Source organism: Littorina saxatilis, linkage group LG2, assembly GCF_037325665.1.
Source record: "Littorina saxatilis isolate snail1 linkage group LG2, US_GU_Lsax_2.0, whole genome shotgun sequence".
Taxonomy (NCBI): Eukaryota; Metazoa; Mollusca; class Gastropoda; order Littorinimorpha; family Littorinidae; genus Littorina; species Littorina saxatilis.
In genome coordinates this window covers 83,210,168-83,227,585 of record NC_090246.1, presented here as the reverse complement: position 1 = coordinate 83,227,585, position 17,418 = coordinate 83,210,168, and the positions used below count along the sequence as shown (strand labels likewise).

Genomic DNA, 17,418 nt, shown 5'->3' with positions numbered 1-17,418 from the left:
TTTGGTCGTCTTATGCTTTTCTTCATCTGTGCATACATGACTGTGTGATAGTGGTGTGATTGAGTTTGTCTGCATGGTTGTTGTTTAGTTTAAGGATTTGTGGATATCTGTCAAGATCCGCACACTCGCAAGTAACAAACGTATATACAATCAAATATCCACATGGATCGCTCACTATTTAGTGATGCATAGCAATTTCGTCATTGTGCTGAGTGCCTGTTTGTGTTCTCCAGCGCGCGATCACAAACTTATTGCATGCGCACACATAAACACCATGTATGCTGTTTCTGTCAGGCATAGTTATTTACTTACCCTACCTCATGGATGCTGCAACCATGCCTAAAGTTAGAGCACATTTAAAAAGAGGAAGACGTAAAAATAAAAGTGCCAAATAAATGAAAATATGTATCCTTGACAATTAGGTTTTAAGTTTAGCGCGCACGCGTGTGCAAAACAGACTTTAACAATTTATTCGCCCAATGGCAAAATCAGACAGTTAAAATTAAACACACACCCACACACACACACACACACACACACACACACACACACACACAAGGCACGTTTAGATTTGAAATGTGTGCACACACAGCACAAGAGCTTTTCTGTGCCACGTCAACTTAATAGAACATCAATTATTGCATCACTTTTAAATTATGTCAGCAAGCCATCCTGCGACAAAAACAAATGTCTGCTGTACCCACAGCTTTTCTCCAATAGACGATTTCCGAAAAGTAGCTCTTTGGGGTGTGTAGGGGTTGTGAAATAGAGAATACCCTTGCTCTTATGGGTGAAAAAACATTTGATCGGCCAAACACTAGCGAGGGGGGTGGACAGGAGCATGTGCAAATATTGTAGTCCCTGAAAAACAGGTGTTTACTCTTTCACAACCAATACAAACCCGACAGAGTTATTTCCAAACATCGTCCGGTATATATATATATACAATGTGAGGCCTCTCTGATGAAAGGACGCCTCCCATGAAAGGACACTTTTGTTGTCCCTTTCCTTATGATCTTCACCAAATTATACTCGTCACGACAGGCCACCTGCAAAAAAGGGGGCATGTTTGCTGATCCAACGGTGTGCTGTCATCACAGGTATCGTTGTTACTTTTTCCCAGCTGACTTAAAGGTACCTTGCTTCCTGTGGAAATAAGCAGAGATATGTCCAGGGTCGTAACTGGGATACCATTAGTATGCAGCCAATCACACTATCTTCCCTAAGGTCCAAATCAAAGAAAACCGTTCTCGTTTGGATGGTTTGAAATTAGACGCAGGTTATGTAAGTGTGTTGCCACTGGGAAAGCATGAGTATGTGAGACCTTTGATCACTAAGAGACGTTATGTGTTTAGCTAGGTCCGTTTATCACCAATTAATGACAAAAGGAAGCGATAAGTACGTTTAAAAATTCCCTTTCTTTTTTGCTTCTTTGTTCCATATTTGTGTATTTTTATTGTCCACTTACTCGATCCGGATATTGGGTGCCCAACGTGATTATGAAAAAAATAGACCATACGCGTAATATCTAATTATGCACTAAAGCTACATGAGCGTTATTTATATGACGGTTATGCAAACGGTAAGGTATATGACGGGCGTCTGCATGTCACCACACAACAAAGCCAGAAGTCCCCTGACGGCCCTGTATTTCTTTTTCTCGCAGTATGTTCATTTGGGCAAAAATCATATCAAAGGTACTCGCAGTAGGTGTTACAATTTCAAACGGAATAACGTATAACAAATAATTATGACGGTTATGAACCCTTACTTAAAAAGAGAAAATACGTTGTAATTGGCCTTTTCGCTAGACGCAGACTAACGCACTTTCGTGGTAAAAACAACTCCATCACAAACACACATACACACACACACACACACACACACACACACACACACACACACACACCGTGGATACACACACACTCACACACACACACACACTTATAATAAATTCAGACGTTTTTAGGGATAAGATTGTGTGGACTAGAGATGTGTCAAATGGGCCCCCATCATAATTCCTAAAGAATGAAATGCTTTCGCAATAGCTAGTTTTCTGGTATTCATTTTTCACTAATGTGTTGACAAACAGCTGTGGATTTCCTCGTGAACAAAAATGACTGCAACAACAGTACAGATGTTCGTATCATTTAAATCATAGTGAATGTGACCAAAACAGGCATGTTAATTTTGTTGTTCTTATAAACTTATGTTCATCAAGATTAGACCCAGGCAGTAACGGATATTATTGTGACGTTTCTGTACGCATTTGTTTCTCCCCTGACTAGGAGGAGCAAGTAGGCTAATGTGCATTTATTCAAGTGCTGCTGAAAGATAACTACCCACCATAACAGGGCTTGCAAAGTTCTGTATCATCTGAACTTGAAGGACTGGACATTACTAAAGATGTTTAAAAAAAAAAAACACCACTGAAATGGTCGCTTCTTATGACAACGATGTTTAGATATTATGTCGTTGGAAACTCAAGTCCCATGCTTTATGCAAAGTCAGTGAATGGCCCCACCCGCCCCCTCTGCTCCTCCAAATGATCACAGAAGGTGTCTCTTCTAGCCCCCTTCATCATGCATGAAACTGGCACATTATTGTGTACAAAGAAAAACCCACAGAAAGTGTCTGAGCTTTTTAAAAACAGACCTCGAGGCAAAATTACCAAAGAAATCATGTGGTGTATATTTATGTATTTATGAGATATAATATTCTAGTTTTATTTGGCAAATGCTAAAGGGTGGATGACAATACATTGTTGTTGATTAATTTAACGCCCCACAATGATGTGCTTAGCAATCTTTAAAACAATTGTAAAAATGAAAGGTCGCATTTCGTTTCACCCTTGTCTGCCCTTACGAAACCGCAGTGTTTTTATGAGCATGAAAAAACAACAATGCTAGTAAACACTTCTTTTACAAACTGGCAGAGCTGTGTTGGCCTTGTATTGTTGGTGTGCATTTGTGCAAATGTCGACAACCCGACCTTTTTCAGTACTTTACAAAACTGTGCAATAATGTTGACACTTTAGGAGGACCAGATAACAGTCAATTGTATCCGGCATGAATCAGTTGTAACTGCAACAGCAATAGAAATCAATCAATTAAGCCGGCGACTGCGTTAATATTTTCAATAGTGCACGTAATATTTTTTCTGTCTTTTCTTCTTGTGTGTGTGTGTGTGTGTGTGTGTGTGTGTGTGTGTGTGTGTGTGCGTGTGTGTGTGTGTGTGTGTGTGCGTGCGTGCGTGCGTGTGTGTGTGTGTGTGTGTGTGTGTGTGTGTGTGTGTGTGTGTGTGTGTGTGTGTGTGTGTGTGTGTGTGTGTGTGTGTGACATCACAATTATATGTACTGCTCACACTGATGGTATTTGTGCATGGTGGTCCTGGAATCAGCAGCGAATGTGCCTGATAATTTGAATCAAAAATTGCGGTCTGAATGCTGTGTTACTGATTGGCAAGCTTTGTAGACTATTATGATGGGTGTTTTGATTCTCAATCCTATGTGAAGTAAAGGGAATCCCTGGGCTCATATAAAAACATGTTGTATGATGTACGGAACTGCTAGTCAAGTATTCAAAATGTCAGACATTTTTTTGTCGACCGCCGATTGGTGACTTTGCTTTCTTACTGAAGCGACATTGACAGGGCCTGGGGACATGCTATATAAAACGTGTGCAAAAGACTGTGCTTTCTTAAACTTCAATACATAAAACAAAAAGATCATTCTAAATTCCTAAAAAGTATAAAAATTTAAGAAGTCACTACACGCTAGGCAATCTTCTTTCGCGAAAACAGCTCTAAGCAGATTGGGTATTACCAAGGCATGTTAGAGTAGACTATTTGAGGCACAATGAAAATGGATCTATTTGTTGGACTATCTAACTTTAAAACGGAGTTCAGAAGCAATTATCCATTACTTCTAACATAGACAGTTACATTTGCCACACCCTTCAACAAGTTCAAGTGAAACGGTCACTCATTGTTTCCAGTAGTTAAATATTCTTCCTGTAATTGTAAACCACATTGAAGAGAAAAGCCGGCACTGGGGTTCGACCACACCGATGTGCAATGCAACTGTAGAACTTTAAAGAATTCTAACAAGAGAGGAAACTGATCACTCATGTCGTTACTGTGTTGTCTCTCATTCAAGGAAGCTTTTGAAACGGCCCCTTATTGGTGTTATTGCTTGTAAGGGGTTAACTTACCGTTTGATACGGCCCCTCAGGTTGTGTTTTTATTGGGTGTTAGAGGTTAAAAATCGAAAATTGTAGAAAGAAATTGAGTTTGATTGTTGTGTTGTCATAAATTGGCAGCATTCAGCAAATTTCTTTATAACAAAGCTAATTATTATACGGTGGAACCCTTATAAGACCCCAACCCCCAATTTTTCCTTTTAAAGACTTAACCCATTTTAAGACCCTTTCTTTTCAGCTTTCTGTCAATAACCTGTCACTTTACCTCCATTGTAGGAAACCCTCTTTTTTAAGACCTGATTTTATCAGATATTTATTGGTCTTAAATGGGGGTTGCGCTGTACAGTCAGCAGTTTGTACTATACTATTTCTGTGACCTACAATCTAAGATTGTGTTTAGTTAGTTTACTATTTTAATTGTGGGACACTGCAATCTGTTGTGTTGCACATGTATTTCTCTTGATGGATTGGTGAATGCTACCTTTGGTAACTGACTACGAGACAATGTGTGTGTTGGTACTGAAATGTTGAAATTTAGCTGGTTCACTTTCTTAAATTCCTTTATGGCAGAAGAACTTTTGAAAAGTCCTTATTGTCAGTGAAAAACAAAATCCAGACAGTGACAGAACAACATTGAACAGTTTTCTACATCACCACATTCAGCCAATGAGGTTTACAGTCGTAATACATTCATGTTGTTTTCTTTCTTTTATTTTACCGTTGTGCATGTAAATTATTGTCATACATAGCCAAGATGTACTGCCATGCAGAAAATACATTGCAACAAAAACCCTACATCCTGAATTATATGTATCAGTCAAACTCAAACCAGTCCTTGCTCTGTAAAATCTGAAAAAGAAAGGGGGGTGCAATACAAGGGAAGGGAATGGGTACATTATTGACAAACATGACAAATTACATCATAATTATAAGCTGTACATTCACAATAGCATATCCAACAACACTCAAGTAAAGCCTTCTTTCTTCTACCTACCTTTCTTCTACCTGCGTCAAACATCAGATTGTCTTGCTGATTTTTGATTCCCCAACCCCCACCTCGTTCACAGTGTATGGTTACTCCTCGTGAACACTAAAGCAAGACATCAAACAAGCTTACAACCGCTAGATAGTATCCTCTCTAATTATGACCTATTTCTTTCTTTATTTGGTGTTTCTTTCTTTCTTTATTTGGTGTTTAACGTCGTTTTCAACCATGAAGGGTTATATCGCGACGGGGAAAGGGGGAAGATGGGATAGAGCCACTTGTCAATTGTTTCTTGTTCACAAAAGCACTAATCAAAAATTTGCTCCAGGGGCTTGCAACGTAGTACAATATATTACCTTACTGGGAGAATGCAAGTTTCCAGTACAAAGGACTTAACATTTCTTACTTACTGCTGGACTAAAATCTTTACAAAAATTGACTATATTCTATACAAGAAACACTTGACAAGGGTAAAAGGAGAAACAGAATCCGTTAGTCGCCTCTTATGACATGCTGGGGAGCATCCAGTAAATTCTTTCTCGTCCCAACCAATATGGGACTCCCCCCTAGCCCGCGGGGGGTATTTGGTGTTTAACGTCGTTTTCAACCGTGCAAGGTTATATCGCGACGGGGAAAGGGGGGAGATGGGATAGAGCCACTTGTTAATTGTTTCTTGTTCACAAAAGCACTAATCAAAAAATTGCTCCAGGGGCTTGCAACATAGTACAATATATTTCATTTCATTTTCATTTTCATTACTTTATTGTCCCATCGCTGGGAAATTCGGGTCGCTTCCTCCCAGTGGAAAGCTAGCAGCAACGGAGTCGCGCTACCCAGGTGTCTGCGTGTTTAGGTGTATACAGCCACCTGCACTTATGGCAGAATGACCAAGGTCTTTTACGTGCCATTGTGATGACACGGGGGTGGGACATGGCTTCCGTCTCTGGGTCTGCACATAAAGTTGACCCATGTCCGTCCCGGCCCGAATTCGAACCTGCGACCTTCCGATCACAAGTCCAGTGCTCTACCAACTGAGCTACCGGGCCCCTTATGACCTTACTGGGAGAATGCAAGTTTCCAGTACAAAGGACTTAACATTTCTTACATACTGCTTGACTAAAATCTTTACAAACATTGACTATATTCTATACAAGAAACACTTAACAAGGGTAAAAGGAAAAAAAGAATCCGTTAGTCGCCATATCGCGACGGGGAAAGGGGGGGGGGAGATGGGATAGAGCCACTTGTCAATTGTTTCTTGTTCACAAAAGCACTAATAAAAAATTTGCTCCAGGGGCTTGCAACGTAGTACAATGTATTACCTTACTGGGAGAATGCAAGTTTCCAGTACAAAGGACTTAACATTTCTTACATACTGCTTAAAAAATTGACTATATTCTATACAAGAAACACTTGAGGGTAAAAAGAGAAACAGAATCCGTTTGTCGCCTCTTACGACATGCTGGGGAGCATCGGGTAAATTCTTCCCCCTAACCCGCGGGGGGTTCAGTTTTCTTGGATTTGTTTGATTTACGTCGGGATTTAAGGTAAGCTACAGATTCAGCGATGCCTTAATTTGTTGATCGATGCATAAAATGCCATAGAGCGGTTCATATTTGCCCGTAAATTACCCTCAAAGCTGAACATGTCGGCGATCGAGCGCCGGAAATGGCTGTTCGATGGGTTTCGGAAGTAGAAATGTGCTTTATTTCACAAAATCAGCTCGTATATGACATCGGTTTGGGATTCTAATGGACGATGGAATCACTGAAGATGCAAAGAAGTGCTATTTCGGGGGTAGAATATATCGAACGACCCTGCGGTCAAATGTGAGAGATGAGCGTACGCGGGGCTGCCGACCGCGAATGGGACAGAAGAAGCACGTGGGAACGAAATGTCTGAAAAGCTTTGAGTTGTGCAATAAAACGGTTGGGTCCATCATACGCGGGGCTGCCGACCGCAAATTCGTAATTTGTTTTGATCAGTAACATAGTCTTTTGTTATAGAATTTTTTGTTTTAATCAAATCAATCATTAGAACTCTCTCTCTCTCTCTCAATGATAGATAAAAATCCATGATAATCTGCACTCGCCAGAAACATCAACTTTTAGAAATAACTCCGAGTTTGTCCCTAAATGAGCACCCCATTGAGCAAGTAGCTGAGCACTGTTTATTGGGACTAATTGTTGATAATAATCTGAGATGGCATACTCACAGCAATGAAATTTGCAAGAAAATTGCTAATTATGTGTTATCAAATTTCTCTTATCAAAGTTGCAATGCATTATTAATTTTGACACACAAACTCTTTTACAAGGCCCACATAAACCCCCACATTGATTATGCTTCTATTGCCTGGGACGGGTGTAGTGAGGTTCACTTGAAGAAGTCGCTCCAGCGAAGAGCTGATAAGTTAATTCTGCCCAGTTCATCTCTTCCTACCAACAAAAAGATGGAAAGTATAGGGATGTTAAGCTTAAAGAAGCAGATTTTAATAAATGTTAATTTATGTACAAGTCATCTATCACGAAGCCCCAACCTATCTTGTACAACTCTTCAAATCATCTCCGTCATATTATCCAAACACTAGAAATAACCTTGTTTTGCCAAGGCCCTGCATTGATTTGCTTAAAACAAGTGTTTCTAATATGGTGCATAACTTTGGAAATTTACTGCCTGTAAATATCAGGTCATGTCTGTCATTATTTTCTTTTAAAGTCCGTCCTTAATTGAGCAAGAAGTCGAAGTCTTTATACCAAAAACCCACAGCTACGGCGAAGTACTTTGTACCCTACTCCGCTTCCCAAGTTTTGACATGTGAAGCTACGCCGTAGCTCTGCGACGAAAGAGCAGAGTGCATTCCCTTGGACTTCACGCGAAGCTATGCTGAAATTTGTTCAATTAAAGCCCCAGTAATGGTTTACAGAACGATTTAAATCTTCAAGAAAAAAACAGTTCTAACCTTATCGAACACACTTGCAATAGCATTTACTGAATAGCATTAAATGACACAGTTCGTTTGAATGGCTATTTAGCTCGCGTAAACCACACACCTGTTTTCGTGGTTTATCTAACCCCTGAGCCATCGTGAACCCGTGTGATCCACTTTCCTTTTTTTACAATTTAGTAGTCAGTTTGGGATTTCAATGCGACTCGCTGTATCTGCTATAGCACGTTATTGTGTACCCCTGAATCTAAAACACAACAAACGGCTGCGAGTCACCCGAACTGAGTTGTGGCGGTTGACCGTTCAAAGAAACTGGCGACATGCAGAACATTCGTCTGCTACGAGAAACACGTTTTGCAAGACACGCTTCCGGGCTACCTTTTTTTTTTTTAAACTTTTAAAACTTCTAGTTGTACTGATCTTGTCTTGATGAAAAAAGAATTCTTTTATGATTTAAGAATGTTTGTGTAACAAGCTGTCAATTTATTATTTAGATTTTAAAAGTTAGTTCTAGCGCCAAAACGAACCGTCCGATTGTCTGATCAAACAATCCGGCTGGCCATGCAAAAATAAATTCTTTGAAAATTGCTCGCTCTTTCCGGAGGGTACCAAGGATGTTCTCCAGCGGTGAGTGTTTAAACGAAAGGGTGTTTGTACTGTGTGCCTGACAGTGTCTGTGATGGTTTACGGGAAGCTGAGTGTGCCTTTAAGGGACGAATTCTTGTTCCGGAAGCTTCGCAAAGTTAGCTACGCGAAGTTGACTTAGTCCAATTCAGGATAGCTCCGAGAGCACCTCTCTAACGACTAAGTGTGTTGTGTGTATGTGCATACTGTGTGTGTGTGTGTGTGTGTGTGTATGTGTGTGCCACAATGTGTGTGTGTGTGTGCCGTTATCTTAGGGCAACAGCTATAGGGTACGTGTGTTTCTAGGTTGATCAACATTTCCATTGAAATAATGCACCGAACCGTTTTATTGCACAACTCAACGCTTTTCTGACATTTCGTTCCCACGTGCTTCTGCTGTCCCATTCGCGGTCGGCGGCCCCGCGTACGCTCATCTCTCACATTTGACCGCCTCTCGTCTACAGGATCGGTCGATATATTCTACCCCCGAAATAGCACTTCTTTGCATCTTCAATGATTCCATCGTCCATTAGAATCTCAAACCGATGTCATATACGAGCTGATTTTGTGAAATAAAGCGCATTTCTACTTCCGAAACCCATTGAACAGCCATTTCCGGCGATCGATCGCCGACATGTTTAGCTTTGAGGGTAATTTACGGGCAAATATGAACCGCTCTATGGCATTTTATGCATCGATCAACAAATTAAGGCATCGCTGAATCTAAAGTGTGTCCATACAGTGAAACCTACCTCACCGACACCCCCAAAAATCAAATTGACAAAAGCAAGATTCCTGCGTTAATCGACAAAAACATCAGAACAGATAAAACTGAACATTATCTTATATGTCATTAGCAGAACAATGAAATTTGTATCCAAAACAGTCAGTTTTGCTATCGCATGCCAAACGGTGTGGGTGCACATGTCATTCTTCTCAGAAGCCATAGAAGGCGGAACTTGATATTCAGGGTGTCTGTGTTGCAGGTTCCATTGTATAGAAACTAACTCATGTACAATTTTAACAATCCATTGCACGCAAGGCAATCACTGATTCACTCAAACAAGCACCTTGTCACATGGGTGATAGATTACATTTGAACTGCCAATGTTCAACCATCACTCTCAGTCTCACCCTTTCTGAAAATATCTTTCAGCAAAAAGTCTTCACAAGAAAGTTATTAGGCAGGCAGTTGCAGCTGATGGTTTTAAGCCACAGTGTGAAGGCCGCAACGAACAGTAGTGCCATGTTGTCTGTATAGAGAGCAGAAGTAAATGCACTTTCAAACAGCAGATATTTGATGTGATGATCTGTTTTGAGTCTGAGTCTCTGACTGCTGCACAGATCCAATGGAAGAAGTCAAGTCGAATCATCATTGTGGTTCATACGTCTATAGGCTGCAGCATCTGCACTGACAGGTGACTTGAGGACAGTGCCAAATGTAGACTTGTCAGGTAGTCTTCAATGTTTCCTTAGGAATCTGGCACTGGGAACCATATGCGAGGTAGCGGTGGCTGGAACTTGTGACCAAGCATATACCTGTAAAAAGTAACCACTGATTACAATCACATATAGATGTTTTTAAGAAATAACAGGATTTTTCTGTGGTGCGGACCAATAAATTGCGGCCCCTGAATATTAACAGTGAGGCGAACAAAGACACACCCCAACCACTGAATACTAGCAATTACAGGTGATTTGGTCCCATATATACAGGGTGGGCCATAAAAAGTGTCCACATTTAATTTGTTAATATTTTTCCTGTAAAGTGATATTTTCTTTTCTGTTTCAGATAGAATTTGAGACAAGCATCTTAGAATTCTTTTAAAGCCTGAATGGATCACATTCCAGGACAGGAAAGGACCAAAATCGTTGAACTTTACATTGCTACCAATTCTGTGGTTCTCGCCCAGCGCGCTTTTCGGAGAGAGTTCCCTGGCACACACTGTCCATGTGCGAGAACTGTGAAGCGCCTCGTGGATAAATTCAGGGTTATGTCCTTTATTGTTATCTGCGAGACTACCAGTGTTCCTGAATTTATCCACGAGGCGCTTCACAGTTCTCGCACATATATTTCATGCAGTGTTTGCTAAATATGTATTTGCTCTCTTCTTTTGAAAGTATGCATATCATAGTTAATAAAAATGTTGGGGGAATGGTGTATAGCTGTATATCCCATGACCTCCCTTCTTTGTCTCTGTAATTGTACTCAAGGTATATTTCTTGTAATTTCCATCGTTCTCTTGTTACATCTATGATGTAACCATTGCACTCTTATAACACATAAAATAGTGGATAAATAAGGGTGCACGAAATACATCATAGCTGGCTCTACTTTCTGTCGTCCTTGACATTCCAAAATCCACATGTACCTGTCGACCGGATGTGCAAGGGGCAACTACGCTTTTGAGAACTTGCACAAGGGTCGTTCAGTGCAATAGCATTATTTGTATTTTTGACCAAAATATGACATTTTACACAGATCAAGACAGTCAGTGTTCCTCTGAGAACGCGCCATCAACTCCTCTTTTTTTCTTCTCAGGCCTCACCCCCTCAACCCCAAAATGACACACAGCGCTCCAGGGTTTCATTTACTAGTGCGCCCTGCGCCAATGGCGCATTAAATCTGAAAATGTCCTATCACAATTCCCTTCAGTGCGTCAAAGGGCGCATTGAGAATATGTACCACTGTGCCACCAAATATACACTTCACACACACACACACTCACAGGGGCGGAGCAGTTAAGCCAGAGGGGGGGGGGGGGGTGGTACAACCTGGGGTCCAGGGTCCCGTTAGGGGGTCTGGGGGGCAATTCTCCCCTGAAGCTGAAGAATGTTAGAGCTCTATTTTATACTTTATAGACAATTTGTGGCTTATCCTTGATTTTAATCATGATCAACTGGTGTCAGCAGCCACTCATTATTTCTTTTAACGTTGGTATTAAATAATGGCAATTTATCTTCACTGATATCCGCTCTCGACATCATATAGTATAGAAGGAAGACGTGTCGCATACTGTGACAACTAAACAATTAACTCCTCCCCCGGGTTTACAGACAGAAAAAGAAATTCAGACAGCCGGGGGGGGGGGGGGGACCCCTGTAACACCCCCTGGATTATATGTTGCATTATATGTTGCTGATTTGATTACATCAGACACCTGAAACTTTTTCAAACCTTTAACTTTAATTTCTTGAAAGTAAATCTCTTCCAATCTTGTGCAAATCTTGACAAACCTTGGGAAACATGACATGGGCGGGGATATAGCTCAGTTAGTAGCGCGCTGGATTTGTATTCAGTTGGCCGCTGTCAGCGTGAGTTCGATCCCAGGTTCGGCGGAAATTTATTTCACAGAGTCAACTTTGTGTGCAGACTCTCTTCGGTGTCCGAACCTCCCCCCGTGTACACTACATTGGGTGTGCACGTTAAAGATCCCACGATTGACAAAAGGGTCTTTCCTGGCAAAATTGCTTAGGCACAGTTAATAATTGTCTACCTATACCCGTGTGACTTGGAATAATAGGCCGTGAAAGGTAAATATGCGCCGAAATGGCTGCAATCTACTGGCCGTATAACATTTCATTTCACACGGCATCACTGCAGAGCGCCTAGAACTGTACCCACGGAATATGCGCGATATAAGACTCATTGATTGATTGATTAAAAGACCGTGTAGGGTGAGCCATTTTGCTTGAAAACCACGATTTGGAGGACGCTTTTCATTTTCTGGCTCAGCAGATTTTGATTCGCAGTGACTATCGTCTGCTATGTCGTCTGCTACACTACTACCACTCACACTGACACTGTCCACATTCGCGGTGTTCCTGTCATTTTGTCCGGAATCACTTACCTTGGCGAAGGGTAGCAAACCTTGGCCAATTTAGTTTATTTCTTTTTTGGTTGCGACATGATGTTCAAATCCAAATCGAAAGCACTGATTGACTGATAAACTATCGCGAACCGGCGAACGCAAGTATACACTCTGGCATCTATATTTTTTTGCAATGGTTTCCGTTCAAAACATTGATGTTTCGTTTTTGGTATTCGCGAAGGAAATAAAGGCCAGTCAGTTGACTATGTACATCGGCAGCAGTTTTAGCAATCAAAGCCTGACCAATACAAAAAACTGGACAAACTTTGGCCGATTTAGACGAATACTCTTCGGACATTTGGCCGATAAGGACATGAAAGTTTCGGCCAAAGTAAAAAAAAAATCGGCAACTGGCCGAAGGGCCGACCCAAACAACACCCCTTTGATCCACCCCCCCCCCCTCTTCCCACTCCCAAAACCCTACTCAGCCCCCCTCCCCCCCATGTATTGCTGCAGCTAACTCCAAGTACACCAGAATCTTCAAAAAGATGAAGGCGGGTGGAAACTAGAAGAAGAAGAAGCTACTGCTAGTCCCAAAATGTACATCATGAAACTTGAAAATAATCTGAGTCACGGGGTTCTACAAGTGGCGGTGAGCCGCACGTCTCACACTTGACTTGTATTCTATTATGCAAGGATATCATATAACATACGTTACTCACCAAATAGGCTGTCATAAATGAAGGACAAGTTTACATGCTCTATCAAAAAAATGAACGAATGAACTGCAATGAGAGTTATCGCACTTTCCAGGAAGCCAGAGTCAAACCTGATTAAAAGCAAAATGACAAATAGAAATTGATGTGTAAAAGAGTAAATAAGGATATTATAATGTTTGAAAAATTGATAAAGTTGAAGAAGAGTGTGGTCAGTCACTTGCTTAGTAGCTACATTTCAGTTAGAAATGGGCGTCTGTTTTTTAATGTACAGCTATAAATCTTTTTACAGATCTTTCACACCCACAAAATATAAATAAGAAGATAATTATGTAAGTCTTTTCTCACATGCACTTTTTGTCACTTTCAAATACGCTCTTCTTGAACAGGTTCCTCCGCAGCTGTTTAACGCCACCATTCAAGTCATCGTCTGACAATTCAGCAAACACCACCCCTTTCTTCAAAACTGCAATAAAAACACCAACTTAGATTGACCATATTTGAGCATAAGTACAATATTGTAATATTAAATCTTGAGTGTCTGCTATGCAGACTCTCACTCATCAAAACATTTTAATTTCAGTTTTACTTGGGAAAGCTGTCACAGCATAGTAATAGTATGTTTCTGGTACGATATACTTAAAATGAGCATCCACTGTCTGGTTCATCCTTACTGTATTCAAATTGCATACTGAACTCCTAGCTGCCTTTCGCTGCTCAGTCTGCCCACTAAGTAAGGCGTGTATGTAGAACTTCATACTGAATAAAACATTCCATGTGAATTTCTTGAAATTAACTGAACTTTTTTTTGTTAAAGAAAAACTCACCTGTCACGCTTGTCTGGGTTCCCATAGTAACCATAGTCTGCTTCTGGAGGTCTCGCTCTTTCGTCAAAGCATACCGCAGCAAGGTTTGAGTCTGTGGCCCAGTATCTCTCACTTGAGTTTTCTTTCTTGGGTGATCTCTCTGAAACAATCATTGGGAATAGCAAAACTAAGAAAATACCGCTTACTGTCACTTTGTTATCAGTATAACTATATGTATTCAGGGATGTTGTTAGGCGTCGGACATCGGACATGTAACGATGAAAATCCCCAAATGTCCAATTCACATTGCGGCATGTCGGTCAGATGTCCTATCGTTTGCTCCCATGGGGTCGCCTTCACGCGGCGGGAGTGTTTCCACAGAGCTACCCCACCCCTTTACTTCTTTTCTTTTGTCTTATTTCTGCCTTACCAGTCCTTTCACCTATATTTCCTTCCTCCCTGCAGTTTTCCAATTCTTTTCTTGTTGTCTTATTTCTACCTGACTGGATCCATCATCTTTATTTCACTTACCAAAAGTCTTCTTTTCCACATCCTTATTTCTCTACACCCTGCATGTCGTAAGAGGCGACTAACGGATTCTGTTTCTCCTTTTACCCTTGTTAAGTGGTTCTTGTATAGAATATAGTCAATGTTTGTAAAGATTTTAGTCAAGCAGTATGTAAGAACTGTTTAGTCCTTTGTACTGGAAACTTGCATTCTCCCAGTAAGGTCATATATTGTACTACGTTGCAAGCCCCTGGAGCAATTTTTAGATTAGTGCTTTTGTGAACAAGAAACACTTAACAAGTGGCTCTATCCCATCTCCCCCCTTTCCCCTATCCCATCTCCCCCCTTTCCCTCATCGCGATATAACCTTCGTGGTTGAAAACGACGTTAAACACCAAATAAAGAAAAGAAAGTGCTATCGTTTTAGCCTGAGCGTGGTCATTGTCCGATATGTACTCCAGTCCTTCGGACAGCGCGATATTCGTTAATTTTCATTTCAAGATACAAAATCTTCTAAAAAAACCCGAACGCTCTCATGTTCAGCTGACACTGAAGTTGCCAGTGCCGCGTGCGGATCTTTTCTTTTGTCGGGAATTCCCGAACCGTTTGGGTATATAACAGCGCACTGATCTAAAAATAGTGGATTATTGTTAGATTAGTGCATGCCACAGGAGTACGGGAGACAACTCCAACTGACTGTCGTCTGCTTTTGTTTTCGATATGAGACGAAGCACTGAATTATGCCGCTGAAAAAAACCCTAAAGCCTGCAAAAGATCAGCATTAGATCAAACCGATCATTTTGTTTTTCAACTTTTATCCAAATCATGCAGTTTGTAATCAAAGTAAGAGCAATTTTTTTAAATACAGTTATAGTTATACAGACACAGATCTCGACATAAACACACTGACTCGTGAACAAACACACACAGTCACACACACAGTCACACACACACACACACACAACAGCGGCGTTCTCTTACCTGTAATTTGTAAATAGTGGGCGTTCAGGCAGATCTGTTCTTGCCTTCTTCATAAGTTGTTGATGGGCCGGCAGTGATCTTTTCTTTGGAGCCTGCCGTTTTTAATGCTTAATAAAAAGTTCCCTTTCTAGAGATAAAGCGGTTGCAGGGATCGGATCGGGCCCAGTGAGCTGCTGTTGGCCCCTGTCCCTGGCCTCCGCCTGTGCTCCGACAAAATGCTTCGTCACCGTGCAAATGTACGAGTCTTTGGTCGTCAGCAGTTTCACCCACCTTTTTAGGCTTTTACACTTTTCTAGCTCTTTTCTGGGCTGGGGGAAATAAAGAAACTTTACTCCTTGCATGTCTGGTCGATGTGCATACCTAGAGTCGCTCGAACACACGCCACAGGCGCAGTGTTTATTGACCATTAGAAATGGCGAAGCTATGAGTTGATTCTTCCGGCAGGGACGCTGAAAGGTCAAGGTCAAATCTCCATGGCAAGCGGAACGAAACTTCCTTATTGCAAGTAGAGATTCAAACAAAGCAATGTATCCAGATCATCTAAGAAAGTGATAATAAAACGTTCTGTGTTATTTTTTGATTTTAATATTTGTTGACAAGTTTTAAATATGCTTTTTACTTTTCGAACCGAGTTGTTTTACAACATGGTGCCCTAGCAAAAGATAAGCCAATCAAAGAACGTAACGCACATGTAAAAAAGATAAGCCAATCAGATACACCGCTCTAATTTCTAATGTTTCCCAGGCTATATAAGTTGAGCTGTGAACGTGATAGCCTTGGCCCGTATACTCAGTTAAATGCTCCATACTAAAGCTCAATAAGGTGGTCTTTCTGTCTCTCTGTATCTCTCTCTCTGTCTCTCTGTCTGTCTCTCTCTCTCTCTCTCTTTCTCTGTCTCGCTCTCTGTCTCGCTCTCCATCTCTCTCTCTCTCTCTCTCTCTCTCTCTCTCTCTCTCTCTCTCTCTCTCTCTCTCTCCGGGCGAAGGCTCATTGAATGTTATCTGAAGTTCTCCCTCTCTCCCCCCCCTCTCTCTCTCTCTCTCTCTCTCTCTCTCTCTCTCTCTCTCTCTCTCTCTCTCTCTCTCTCTCTCATAAGGGGCAATGGCCTATATGATTAAACAATCCATCCGGCATTCATCCATCCAGCAAAGAAGAAAGGAAGAATACTACACTAATCATCAATCTCTCCCTGTCTAAGTTTCTCTAAGAAACATATATATTAGTATAGCATGCGAAATTTATCAGGAGCATTGTCAAAGCCAACTCGCTGGTTATGCAATAAAACCATCCATCTCTCTCTCTCCCTCATTCAACAACCCATATCCCCCAACTCCTCCATCCCCCCCCCCCCCCCCCCCCCCCTTCCCTCGTCTACACACGGGGAGACAAGTGAACTCCCCACAACTCCCAACACACATTCTCGCAAAGCCCTCAGTCTGGCTGAGGCCTGTAAAATGGACATAAAGGCGTCGCGGCGCGTGATAGGTTGATGCCAAGGTGATCAGTTTGTTTTGTCCATTTATGACCCACTGGCGTCGTAAACAGAGAAATAGAGCGGGGGTGGGTAGAGGGGGTGGGGTGTCAGAGAAAGATTGAAGGAGGGGAAGAAAAAGAGAGAGAGAGAGAGAGAGAGAGAAAGAGAGAGAGAGAGAGAGAGAGAGAGAGAGAGAGAGAGAGAGAGAGAGAGAGAGAGAGAGAGTCTGCAGAGATGCAGATCTCGCAGGTCGCCAAAATCGTCTACATTTTCCAGACAGCGAACGTCAACGTCTTCTTCTTCTAGTTCTGCGTTCGTGGGCTGAAACTCCCACGTACACTCGTGTGGGTTTTTTTTGCACGAGTGG

At 41.5% G+C, this 17,418-nt stretch overlaps 1 long non-coding RNA gene across 2 annotated transcripts; it reads right to left on the bottom strand.

The window, feature by feature from the left end:
• Nucleotides 1–4,894: 4,894 nt before the first annotated feature.
• On the bottom strand, nt 4,895–15,756 carry LOC138959928 (uncharacterized). 2 transcript variants are annotated; one of them, XR_011453833.1, is made up of 4 exons: nt 15,578–15,756; nt 14,111–14,249; nt 13,632–13,749; nt 4,895–10,294 (listed from the first exon to the last, which is right to left on the bottom strand). It is a non-coding gene; the product is annotated as an uncharacterized lncRNA (long non-coding RNA). The 2 variants fall into 2 exon arrangements; XR_011453832.1 differs by lacking the exon at nt 15,578–15,756 and having other exon boundaries at nt 14,111–14,539.
• Between the last annotated feature and the right edge of the window lie 1,662 nt (nt 15,757–17,418).